The sequence below is a fragment of the Cervus elaphus genome, chromosome 4 (assembly GCF_910594005.1).
Source record: "Cervus elaphus chromosome 4, mCerEla1.1, whole genome shotgun sequence".
Classification (NCBI taxonomy): domain Eukaryota; kingdom Metazoa; phylum Chordata; class Mammalia; order Artiodactyla; family Cervidae; genus Cervus; species Cervus elaphus.
The window spans coordinates 29,652,706-29,666,406 of NC_057818.1; positions in this window are offsets into that span (position 1 = coordinate 29,652,706).

Consider the following 13,701-nt stretch of genomic DNA (forward strand, 5'->3'; position numbering starts at 1 on the left):
CTCCAGTTTCATCCATCTCATTAGAACTGATTCAAATGAATTCTTTTTTACGGCTGAGTAATATTCCATGGTGTATATGTACCACAGCTTCCTTATCCATTCGTCTGCTGATGGGCATCAAGGTTGCTTCCTTGTCCTGGCTATTATAAACAGTGCTGCAATGAACATTGGGGTGCACGTGTCTCTTTCAGATCTGGTTTCCTCAGTGTATATGCCCAGAAGTGGTATTGCTGCATCATATGGCAGTTCTATATCCAGTTTTTTAAGAAATCTCCACACTGTTCTCCATAGTGGCTGTACTAGTTTGCATTCCCACCAACAGTGTTAGAGGGTTCCCTTTTCTCCACACCCTCTCCAGCATTTATTGCTTGTAGACTTTTGGATAGCAGCCATCCTGACTGGCATGTAATGGTACCTCATTGTGGTTTTGATTTTCATTTCTCTGATAATGAGTGATGTTGAGCATCTTTTCATGTGTTTGTTAGCCGTCTGCATGTCTTCTTTGGAGAAATGTCTGTTTAGTTCTTTGGCCCATTTTTTGATTGGGTCATTTATTTTTCTGGAATTGAGCTTCAAGAGTTGCTTGTATATTTTTGAGATTAATCCTTTGTCTGTTGCTTCATTTGCTATTATTTTCTCCCAATCTGAGGGCTGTCTTTTCACCTTGCTTATAGTTTCCTTTGTTGTGCAAAAGCTTTTAAGTTTCATTAGGTCCCATTTGTTTATTTTTGCTTTTATTTCCAATATTCTGGGAGGTGGGTCATAGAGGATCCTGCTGTCATTCATGTCAGAGAGTGTTTTGCCTATGTTTTCCTCTAGGAGTTTTATAGTTTCTGGTCTTACATTTAGATCTTCAATCCATTTTGAGTTTATTTTTGTGTATGGTGTTAGAAAGTGTTCTAGTTTCATTCTTTTACAAGTGGTTGACCAATTTTCCCAGCACCACTTGTTCAAGAGGTTGTCATTTTTCCATTGTATATCCTTGCCTCCTTTGTCAAAGATAAGGTGTCCATAGGTTCGTGGATTTATCTCTGGGCTTTCTATTCTGTTCCATAGATCTATATTTCTGTCTTTGTGCCAGTACCATACTGTCTTGATGACTGTGGCTTTGTAGTATAGTCTGAAGTCAGGCAGGTTGATTCCTCCAGTTCCATTCTTCTTTCTCAAGATTACTTTGGCTATTCGAGGTTTTTTGTTCCATACAAATTGTGAAATTCTTTGTTCTAGTTCTGTGAAAAATCCCGTTGGTAGTTTGATAGGGATTGCATTGAATCTATAGATTGCTTTGGGTAGTATAGCCATTTTGACAATATTGATTCTTCCAATCCATGAACACAGTATGTTTCTCCATCTATTTGTGTCCTCTTTGATTTCTTTCATCAGTGTTTTATAGTTTTTTATGTATAGGTTTCTTTAGTTTCTTTAGGTAGATATACTCCTAAGTATCTTATTCTTTTTGTTGCAATGGTGAATGGTATTGTTTCCTTAATTTCTCTTTCTGTTTTCTCATTGTTAGTGTATAGGAATGCAAGGGATTTCTCTGTGTTAATTTTATACCCTGCAACTTTAATATATTCGTTGATTAGCTCTAGTAATTTTCTGGTAGAGTCTTTAGGGTTTTCTATGTAGAGGATCATGTCATCTGCAAACAATGAGAGTTTCACTTCTTCTTTTCCTATCTGGATTCCTCTTACTTCTTTTTCTTCTCTGATTGCTGTTGCCAAAACTTCCAAAACTATGTTGAATAGTAGTGGTGAGAGTGGGCACCCTTGTCTTGTTCCTGATTTCAGGGGAAATGCTTTCAATTTTTCACCATTGAGGGTAATGCTTGCTGTGGGTTTGTCATATATAGCTTTTATTATGTTGAGGTATGTTCCTTCTATTCCTGCTTTCTGGAGAGTTTTAATCATAAATGAGTGTTGAATTTTGTCAAAGGCTTTCTCTGCATCTATTGAGATAATCATATGGTTTTTATCTTTCAATTTGTTAATGTGGTGTATTGCATTGATTGATTTGCGGATATGAAAGAATCCTTGCATTCCTGGGATAAAGCCCACTCGGTCATGATGTATGATCTTTTTAATATGTTGTTGCATTCTGTTTGCTAGAATTTTGTTAAGGATTTTTGCATCTATGTTCATCAGTGATATTGGCCTGTAGTTTTCTTTTTTTGTGGCATCTTTGTCTGGTTTTGGAATTAGGATGATGGTGGCCTCATAGAATGAGTTTGGAAGTTTACCTTCCTCTGAAATTTTCTGGAAGAGGTTGAGTAAGATAGGTGTTAGCTCTTCTATAAATTTTTGGTAGAATTCAGCTGTGAAGCCATCTGGTCCTGGGCTTTTGTTTGCTGGAAGATTTCTGATTACAGTTTTGATTTCCTTGCCTGTGATGGGTCTGTTAAGATCTTCTATTTCTTCCTGGTTCAGTTTTGGAAAGTTATACTTTTCTAAGAATTTTTCCATTTCATCCAAGTTGTCCATTTTATTGGCATAGAGCTGCTTGTAGTAATCTCTTATGATCCTTTGTATTTCAGTGTTGTCTGTTGTGATCTCTCCATTTTCATTTCTAATTTTGCTAATTTGGTTCTTCTCTCTTTGTTTCTTAATGAGTCTTGCTAATGGTTTGTCAAGTTTGTTTATTTTTTCAAAAAACCAGCTTTTAGCTTTGTTGATTTTTGCTATGGTCTCTTTAGTTTCTTTTGCATTTATTTCTGCCTTAATTTTTAAGATTTCTTTCCTTCTACTAACCCTGGGGTTCTTCATTTCTTCCTTCTCTAATTGCTTTAGGTGTAGAGCTAGGTTATTTATTTGACTTTTTTCTTGTTTCTTGAGGTAAGCCTGTAATGCTATGAACCTTCCCCTTAGCACTGCTTTTACAGTGTCCCATAGGTTTTGGGTTGTTGTGTTTCCATTTTCATTCATTTCTATGATTATCTTGATTTTTTAAAAATTTCTTCTATGATTTGTTGGTTATTCAGAAGCGTGTTATTTAGCCTCCATATGTTTGAATTTTTAACAATTTTTTTTTCCTGTAATTGAGATCTAATCTTACTGCACTGTGGTCAGAAAAGATGACTGGGATGATTTCAATTTTTTTTAATTTACCAAGGCTAGATTTATGGCCCAGGATGTGATCTATTCTGGAGAAGGTTCCATGTGCACTTGAGAAAAAGGTGAAATTGATTGTTTTGGGGTGAAATGTCCTATAGATATCAATTAGGTCTAGCTTGTCCATTGTGTCATTTAAAGTTTGTGTTTCCTTGTTAATTTTCTGTTTAGTTGATCTATCCATAGTTGTGAGTGGGGTATTAAAGTCTCCCACTATTATTGTGTTACTATTAATTTCCTCTTTCATACTCATTAGCGTTTGCCTTACATATTGTGGTGCTCCTATGTTGGGTGCATATATATTTATAATTGTTATATCTTCTTCTTGGATTGATCCTTTGATCATTATGTAGTGTCCTTCTTTGTCTTTTTTCACATCCTTTATTTGAAAGTCTATTTCATCTGATATGAGTATTGCGACTCCTGCTTTCTTTTGCTCTCCGTTTGTGTGAAATAATTTTTTCCAGCTCTTCACTTTTGTCTGTATGTGTCTCTTGTTTTGAGGTGGGTCTCTTGTAGACAGCATATAGAGGGGTCTTGCTTTTGTATCCATTCAGCCAGTCTTTGTCTTTTGGTTGGGGCATTCAAACCATTTACATTTAAGGTAATTATTGATAGGTGTGGTCCCATTGCCATTTACTTTGTTGTTTTGGGTTCACGTTTATACAACCTTTCTGTGTTTCCTGTCTAGAGAAGATCCTTTAGCATTTGTTGAAGAGCTGGTTTGGTGGTGCTGAATTGTCTCAGCTTTTGCTTGTCTGTAAAGCTTTTGAATTCTCCTTCAGATCTGAATGAGATCCTTGCTGGGTACAGTAATCTGGGTTGTAGGTTATTCTCTTTCATTACTTTAAGTATGTCCTGCCATTCCCTTCTGGCCTGAAGAGTTTCTATTGATAGATCAGCTGTTATCCTTATGGGAATCCCTTTGTGTGTTATATGTTGGTACTCCCTTCCTGCTTTTAATATTTGTTCTTTGTGTTTGATCTTTGTTAGTTTGATTAATATGTGTCTTGGGGTGTTTCACCTTGGGTTTATCCTGTTTGGGACTCTCTGGGTCTCTTGAACTTGGGTGGCTATTTCCTTCCCCATTTTAGGGAAGTTTTCAGCTATTATCTCCTCGAGTATTTTCTCATGGCCTTTCTTTTTGTCTTCTTCTTCTAGGACTCCTATGATTCGAGTGTTTGGGCGTTTCACATTGTCCCAGAGGTCCTTGAGGTTGTCCTCATTTCTTTTGATTCTTTTTTTCTTTTTTCCTCTCTGCTTCATTTATTTCCACCATTTTATCTTCTACCTCACTTATCCTATCTTCTGTCTCAGTTATTCTACTTTTGGTTCCCTCCAGAGTGTTTTTGATCTCATTTATTGAATTATTCATTTTTAATTGACTCTTTTTTATTTCTTCTAGGTCTTTATTAAGCATTTCTTGCATCTTCTCAATCTTTGTCTCCAGGCTATTTATCTGTAACTCCATTTGTTTTCAAGATTTTGGATCATTTTTATTATCATTATTCTAAATTCTTTTTCAGGTAGATTCCCTATCTCCTCCTCTTTTGTTTGACTTGGTGGGCATTTTTCATGTTCCTTTACCTGCTGGGTATTTCTCTGCCTTTTCATCTTGTTTAGATTGCTGTGTCTAGAGTGGGCTTTCTGTATTCTGGAGGTCTGTGGTTCCTTTTTATTGTGGAGCTTTTACCCAGTGGGTGGGGTTGGACGATTGGCTTGTCAAGGTTTCCTGGTTAGGGAAGCTTGCGTCGGTGTTCTGGTGTGTGGAACTGGATTTCTTCTCTCTGGAGTGCAATGGAGTGCCCAGTAATGAGTTTTGAGATGGGTCTATGTGTTAGGTGTGACTTTGGGCAGCCTGTATGTTGACACTAGGGGCTATGTTCCTGAGTTGCTGGAGAATTTGCGTGGTATGTCTTGCTCTGAAACTTACTGGCTCTTGGGTGGTGGTTGGTTTCAGTGTAGGTATGGAGGCTTTTGGATGGTCTCTTATTACTTAATGTACCGTGTAGTCAGGAGTTTTCTGGTGTTCTCAGGTTTTGGGCTTAAGTCTCCTGCCTCTGGATTTCAGTTTTATTCTTCCAGTAGTCTCAGGACTTCTCCAACTATACAGCACTGATAATAAAACTTCTAGGTTAATGGTGAAAAGATTCTCTCCCATGAGGGACACCAAGAGGGGTTCACAGAGTTACATGAAAAAGAGGAGAGGGAGGAGGGAGATAGAGATGAGCAGGAGGAAAAAAAGGGGGACTCAAGAGGAGAGAGAGAGATCTATGCAGTTGTCTCTTCCCAAAGTGTTCTCTGCAGCCCAGACACCCACAAAGATTCACAAAATTGGATTGGGAAGAGAAGGGGAAAGGAGGAAATAGATGTGTTCTGAGGTAGAAAATGGAGAGTCAAAATTGGGAGAGAATAATCAACACACTCCAGAATAAAAATGGAAACTGAACATTAGATTCTTAAATGTCCAAAATTTATATCACATACTGAAAAACAAAGATTAAAAATCTAGAGTAGAGGTTAGACTCTTAAAAATACAATATTAAAAACAAAAACAGAAAAAAATTTAGAAATATATATGAAGTTCAGTTTAAACATAGGGCTTCTCTTTTTTTTTTTGCAAGTTTATAGTGAAATGAAAATGAAAATTAAGGAGTAGTAGAGGAGTAATAGAGGACTTTAAATGGAAATAAGAGAAAAAGAAGAAAAAAAAGAAAAAAGAAAAGAATAAAAAAAAAAAACAAGAGAAAAAAAATTTTTCCTAATTAAAAAAAATCATAAAAATCTATGAAAATGAAAGTTCAGGAGTAATGGGGGAGTAATAGGGAATTTTAAAAGAAAATAAAAGAGAAAAAATAGAAAAGAAAAGAAAAAAAATTTTTTAATAAAAAAAAAAGTAAAAATGTATCTAGGAATTTCTCTGGAGCTGCTGCCGTCAGTGTGGGTTCAGTTCAGTTTCAGATAGCTCCTCGTTCCAGCTTACACTTCTTGATATCTACAGGCCCCTTCTGGTGTAGTCGGTGTTATCTACAGGGGTTTTAATCTGTTGCACCGGTCCCTTTTGAAGCGGTTCCCTTTGTTTATTTGGCTTCCGTTTGCTGGTCTCTTCAGTGCCTAATTTCCGCCCTGGCACAGGCGGGTGGAGGTGGTCTCTTATTCAGGTTGCTGGTTCCGTCGCGCTATGGGGAGGGACTGGCACTGCTTTCCCCGTCTACGCTGCTCAGGCTCCCGCTGCTCTATATGGAGCGTGCCCTGCGCTGCGCGCGGTTCCAGCCCTCGGGTGTTCCACAAAAGCACGGACTCGGCTGTGCCTTCATTTTGTGCCTTCCCTGGCCCAAGCAGCTCAGGCAGCCAGGAGCTTCACGGGCGCACTCTCCCCGGGTGTGGCGCACCTTCTCCCCTCCGCACTCCCAGGCCCAGTCCCTGCCCGTGCCGGTTGGGTGCGTGCACCCTGTGTCTCTTTGCGACCCTCCCGGGGGATGTCGACCATCCAGAATCTCACGAAATCTTTGTTTAGAAACTGGAGGCCTGTTTGCAGTGTGGTAGGGGATGCAGTCCTTGGGGCCGAGCCTGCCCCTTTCCCCTCCCCACTGCCTCCTGCCTCCTGCGGGCCTGGGCCTGTCTGCAGCCACCTAGCTCCTCTGGACTTGCTCAGTCCCTTTGTTCTGTGAACGGCTGGCAGTGTGTTTGGGCCGGTTAATTTTCTCTCTCTCTTTTGCTGTCCCACAGTTTAAGTTGGTAACTCACAAAAGCTCCTTCCGATTGCCCTCAGGGCACTCAGGCCCGGTCCTTACCCTAAGCAATGCCGCCCACTCCTCTCCGTTCAGCCCCCACTTGCTGGTGGCGGATGCAGGCGTCTGGGGTACTTTTCTGCTGGGAGTTGCTTTTAGGCACTTAATCTGTGGGTTTTAGGAAATTCATCTTAAAAACAAAGAAACAAACTCACTGTTAGCTCAGTCGGTATATATATTTATGTCAACTGGGTATACAAAGCAATGGAAAATGGAAACATTTGCTAATTACAATTAATGAAGATAAAATAGGTTCCAAGTTACAGACTTGAGAAACATCAATTTGTACTATGTGAATTCCAGATTATTTGAAAGGGAAGTAAGGAATGAATAACAGGTGGAAGTATTACAAAATGTGTTGATGGGAGAAATCAATAACCTAAGATATGCCAATGACACCACACTTATGGCAGAAAGCGAAGAACTGAAGAGCCTCTTGATGAAAGTGAAAGAGGAGAGTGAAAACGTTGGCTTAAAACTCAACATTCAGAAAACTAAGATCATGGCATCTGGTCCCATCACTTCACAGCAAATAGATGGGGAAACAATGGAAACATTGACAGACTTTATTTTGGGGGGCTTCAAAATCACTGCAGATGATGACTGCAGCCATGAAATAAAAAGACGCTTGCTCCTTGGAAGAAAAGTCATGACCAACCTAGACAGCATATTAAAAAACAGAGACATTACTTTCCTGACAAAGGTCCATCTAGTCAAAGCTATGGTTTTTCCAGCAGTCATGTATGGGTGTGAGAGTTGGGCTAAAGAAAGCTGAGCACCAAAGAATTGATGCTTATGAACTGTGGTGTTGGAGAAGACTCTTGAGAGTCCCTTGCACAGCAAGGAGATCCAACCAGTCCATCCTAAAGGAAATCAGTCCTGAATATTCATTGGAAGGACTGATGCTAAAGCTGAAACCCCAATACTTTGACCACCTGATGTAAAGAACTGACTCATTTGCAAAGACCCTGATGCTGGGAAAGATTGAAGGTGGGAGGAGAAGGGGATGACAGAAGATGAGATGGTTGGATGGTATCACTGACTCAATGGACATGAGTTTGAGTAAACTCCGGGAGTTGGTGAAGGACAGGGAGGCCTGGCATGCTGCAGTCATGGGGTGGCAAAGAGTCGGACGCAACTGAGCGACTGAAGTGAGCTGAACTGATGATGTGAGACAGAGACCGAGAGAATATGGAAATCAAACAGGAGTCAGAATGGTATAGACTTTGAGCTTTATTCCTTATAGTTTTGTTGATGGTGGTGATGATCATTGGAGGCTATAGGATTATTTGCCTAAAGAAGTTCTTCATGTAGAATTCACACACAGGAGCTGCTGTGATTGATGTTGAGTGCAAACTGTTGCCTCTCTTTCCTTAGACTTAACTGGTTCCTTCCTCCTCCAATATCACCACCTCATAAAATCTCCCACTGACTATCCCCAAAGCATTTCTTCAGTTATGTTAAATTTTTGTAGGCACAGTTTAACGCACTCTAGAGAGTAAAAACATGTTCAGATTCTTTTTCAACTCACTGGGGAAAATGAATTGAGGAAGAAGAGAGAGACTAGAGGAATGTAAGCACACTTATTTTGTTAGAGAAGCCCCAAGGAGAGTTATGGATAATCTAAACAATAAAACCAGCAAGTCAAAGGTAGAAAGAATGAATAATAAGCGATGTGCATGGGTTTTGTGATTTTTTTCTCTAGTTAGATTTTGGCAATGGTGGACAAGAATTAAATAGAAGAATAGAGGCTGTCTCTGAGGTTCCTGATTTCAAGTGAATGATAGTATTACTAACTTATTTGTTTGCCCTGTAAGAGCTGAACATTTCCTTTTGTTATTTTCCTGCCAAGAAAAATAAAAAAACATTTTACTGAATGCTACAAATTTTGCATATTGATTTATTTTATTTTATTGGAATGCATTAAAAGGTTTCATTTTATTGAGCAGAAGCTGTTGTTCACCATAGATTCTGAAAAGATTGCCAGGAGGCATTTGTGTATTTAATGTTTCTTCAGTTCAAATATACTTAATCATAATTAAACTCAGTTGAATGGCTTTTAAAAGAAGTTAGCTGTTAATGTGATTGGCAGTTTTCTGTGCCTTTGACAGCATCTAATGAAATATGCCTGGGTGGCATGCAACACTGACTAATGCCAAAATTTATCTTCTATGATCTCTAACTAATGTAATGTGATTATGTTGAATCCTCTGTTTTCAAGAAGGCATGTTATTACTTCCCATTATCTAAATAAGAATGATAAATGTTCAAGGTTTTCATTAAATATAAACAATCTTGAAATTAGTATTCTTCAAATACTTTTGTTAAAAATGAGAGTGAATATTGTTTTGCAGGAGAAAATAAACAGACAGGCATAATAGATCATTTTTTCTTCAAAAGTAGTATTAAGTCATCTTATACTGTTTAAAATTCATAAAGAGGAGAAAGAAGAGAGAAAGTGATACTGCAGACATTACTTTGGGGTCACAAGCCTGCAGCTTTCTTGTCACCACTAGATGACAACCTTGCATATTTGGTAGTCACTAGCTCTCTAGTTCTTTCCTGGTGGGACTTGGTATAATTTACTATATTTTCCAGCATTTCAAAAAATTATGAAAGTATAAATATCTTTGAAAAAAACCTGCATCATGGTTGTTGATTGTTCTCCATTGCCAATGGCATTACTGGCAATATTTAGAAATATTTGTTCAAAATATTAGTACAAATAGAGTTTTAATGTTCTCTATAATTTTGAACACTTTGGTTTAATTTCTGGTTTTTATGGCTCTCAACAAACTTGTTATGAACTTCCATGTAATTGCTTTTATGACAATAGGTGAGGTCAGTTTCCATGATGTTTTCATTTTCAGATTTAATGCTTCTTAGCTTATACAGCCACAGCAGGTTCCTTTCTGCTCTGGGGAAAGAAAGATGACCAAGGAGGTGTTACTGATCCTATGTAGCCATGTCTCTTACTATGCCTTGAATTTGAATGATGGCTAGTAACAAATTGTGGAAATAATTACATTGTTTTCTTATAATATACAACATAAAATTTGACTTTAGGCTTTTTTTCCCATGCATCAAGTTAATTAGGCTTTGGATAAAAGAGAATTTAGAGGACAAATATAAGGAGCACGTGGCCAGGTTCTTTCTTTGTAGAAGGAATAAGAGCACACATTTTTATTTATGAATTCATCTATTTAGGAAGCCATTTTTCAGCAGTAGCACAAAAAAAAAAATGTTTTTTTTTTAAGTCATTCTGTATCAGTAGTGCTCAACTGGTGAGAATTTGACTTCCTCCGCCCAAATCAAGGACATTTTTTGATCATCACAACTGGAGGAGGATGGCAGCTAGTAGATAAAGTCTGAGGAGGCTGCTGAAAATCCTACAGTGCACAGAACAACCTCCCACAACAACTAATTAAGCAACCCAAAATGTCAGTAGAGCCATGACTGAGAATCTGGTTCTATATGTCTCAACCTTTCATTCCCAAAGAAGGAATTTCAGGGTCAATGAAAAATAGGGACTCTGGAGTTTGGCATAGTTAACACAGTATATGATGTACTTCTATATTTATTTGTGTGATTCCATATTTGATATAACTCTCTTCCTCCCTTTAAATGAGAAGTCCCAATATTTTAGAGGCATTCTTATTTTTCTTCACATTTTTGTCCTAAATATCTAGCGCACTTGTTCTATTATTGCAGGTACCTAATAAATATTTGGTGAATTTGAGTGTTGGTAAATCAATGAGGTGATAAATAACAGAAACCATAAAATTTGAGAAAGAAGGAAAGTTGAAAGGAGAAGGAGATGAGGGAGCAGGACCATAGAAAGATAAATGAATTAATAATAAATATATTTTAAACATTTAGGTAGTGTAAGAATGACTCTGGTGTTGGAATCTGGAGACTTGGATTCTAGTTCCAGTTTAGATCTGTAATAGGTTCATGAAAGTGAAAAAAAGTGTTCATCACTCAGTTGTGTCCAACTCTGTGACCTCATGGACCCGCCAGTCTCCTTTGTCCATGGATTTCTCCAAGCAAGAATACTGGAGTGGGTAGCCATTCTCTTCTCCAGGGGAGTCTTCTAGACCGAGGGATTGAACCTGGGTCTGCCTGCATTGCAGGCAAACTCTTTACCATCAGAGATACCAGGGAAGCCCCATAAGTTCATGAGTGATGGCAAATTTCATAACATCTAATATTCAACTTGCCCATACTGAAGTTTGCAAACTAAGCCCTGATCTTTTTGAGAATCAAATAATGGAGTAGATAGAAGAGTTTTTGGACCTGCATGTAAGGAGTTTATAAATCACCACTCTGTCCTAAGACAGGTGAAAAGCTGAACAAACTGAAAAATCAACAACTGTTCTGAGATCTGTAAGAGAGAGGAAGACAGAGCCAACCGTGGTCCCCAAGGCTGGAGAGAGACATAAGCTACTGCAGGGAGTCCTGCTTTACCAGGGCAGAGATTCACAAGCAAAAAAACACTGCAGAAACCTGTGTTCAAGCAGGAAAACCTGATATGTAATCAACAAATTGCTGGAGGCTCAGAGTGGAAAAGTCTGAGAGTTAAAAACAACAGGAGTACCTAATCATAGTGGGTACTCCAACAATATTGTGAGATTTACCTCTAGGAGCTCAACCAGTTTGGAGAAAACTAGAGAAAAAAACCTGGTGCTTCCAGCAGGAGGATGTGGAAAGGAGCCATTCTGAAATACAACAGAATACTCTTCTTTTTTTAAAATTTAGTTTTAATTGAAAAGGATAATTGCTTTACAATACTGTGTTGGTTTCTGTCATACAACACCGTCAATCAGCCATAAGTATACATATTCCCCCTCTTTCTTGAGCCTCCTTCACGCCCACCCGCTATCCCACCCTCTGGGTTGTCTCAGAGTGCCAGGTTGCGCTCCCTGTGTTACACAACAGCTTCTCACTAGCTGTCTGTTTACACATGGTAGTGTATATACCTCAGTGCTACTCTCTCAGTCCACCCCAACCTCTCCTTCCCCAGCTGTGTCCATACGTCTTTTCTTTATGTCTGCATCTCTATTCCTGCCATGCAAATAGGTTCATCAGTACCATGTTTCTAAATTCCATATATGTACATTAATATACAGTATTTCTCTTTTGGACTTACTTCACACTGCATAACAGGATGTAGTTTCATCCACTTCACTTCAACTTACTCAAATTCATTGTTTTCTATGGCTGAGTAGTATTCCATTGCCTGTATGTTCCACATCTTCTTGATCCATTCATTTGTCGAAGGCCTGCCCTCAAGGGAAGCTAGTAATCAGAGCCTTAACTGCTGCAGTATTATTGACACTTAACTGACCTGGAAGAAGACAAATACCCAACTTCTGCCCTCTTGAACCATCCTGTCTTACCTAAGAGGAGAGAAAAAGCTTAGAAATTCTGGTGGAGTTCAGCATCCAAAGGTATAGGTTTAGTATGTATGGCTCATTCATTGCTTAAAAAACCAATAGGATAATTCATCATATAAACAGGGTAAAGAAGAAAAACCACTTGATCATATCAATAGATGCAGGAAAAGTATGTGACAAAAGCCAACTCCTATTTATTAAAAACAAAACAAAAAACTCTCAGTGCATTAGGAATGGAGAAGAATTTTGTCACCTTGATGAATACCTACAGCTAATACCATATTAATATTTAGTAGTGAGAACCTAAGCTTTCCCTCTAAGATTAGTTAATAGGCAAGGATAACCCTCTCATCATGCTACCATGCCTTTTCAACATTGTAGTGGAATATCTAGGTATGGCAATCAGTTCAGAAAAGGAAGTAAAAGTATGTAGATTGCGGGGGAAGAAATGAAATCACCTTATTTCACAGATGACATAATTTTCTGTGAAGAAAATCTGAAAAAAACTGACAACTCTTGGAATTAATGTAGGTCTGTTGCTCGTACTAATTAGTGAACTAGTGATTCTTGTAATTCTGTCTGATGTTTTAGGATTGACTTGTCGCTGTCCATGGGACTCTCAAATAGTCTTCTCCAGCATAATTCAAAAGCATCAGTTCTTTAGCACTCAGTCTTTTTTTAATGTTCCAACTCTCATATCTGTACATGGCTACTGGAAAAAACATAGCTTTGATTACACAGTCTCTGCTTTTTAATATGCTGTCTAGGTTGGTCATAGCTTTTCTTCCAAGGAGCAAATGTCTTTTAAGTTCATGGCTGCAGCCACCATCTGCATTGATTTTGGAGCCCAAGAAAATAAAATCTGCCACTGCTTCACTTTTTTTGTTCACCATAAAATAAAGGGACCATATGCCATGACCTTAGGTTTTTGAATGTTGGGTTTTAAGACAGCTTTCTCACTCTTCTCTTTCACCCTCAACAAGAGGCTCTTTAGTTTCTCTTCACTTTCTGCCTTTAGAGTGGAATCATCTACATATCTGAGGTTAATATTTCTCCTGGAAATCTTGATTTCAGTTTGTAGTCATCCAACCCAACATTTTGCATGATATACTCTGCATTTAAATTAAATAAGCAGGGTAACAATATACAGCCTTGTCGTACTCCTTTCCCAAATTTTAACCGATCTGTCGTTCCATGTCTGGTTCTAACTGTTACTTCTTGACCTGCATACAGGTTTCTCAGGAGATAAGTAAGGTGGTCTGGTATTATTATCTCTTTAAGAATTTTCCACAGTTTATCATGATCTGCACAGTCAAAGGCTTTGGCATAGACAATGAAGCTTCAATGCCAAAGCTTCTATGCCAAAGCCTTTGAGTGTGGATCACAATAAACTGTGGAGAATTCTTA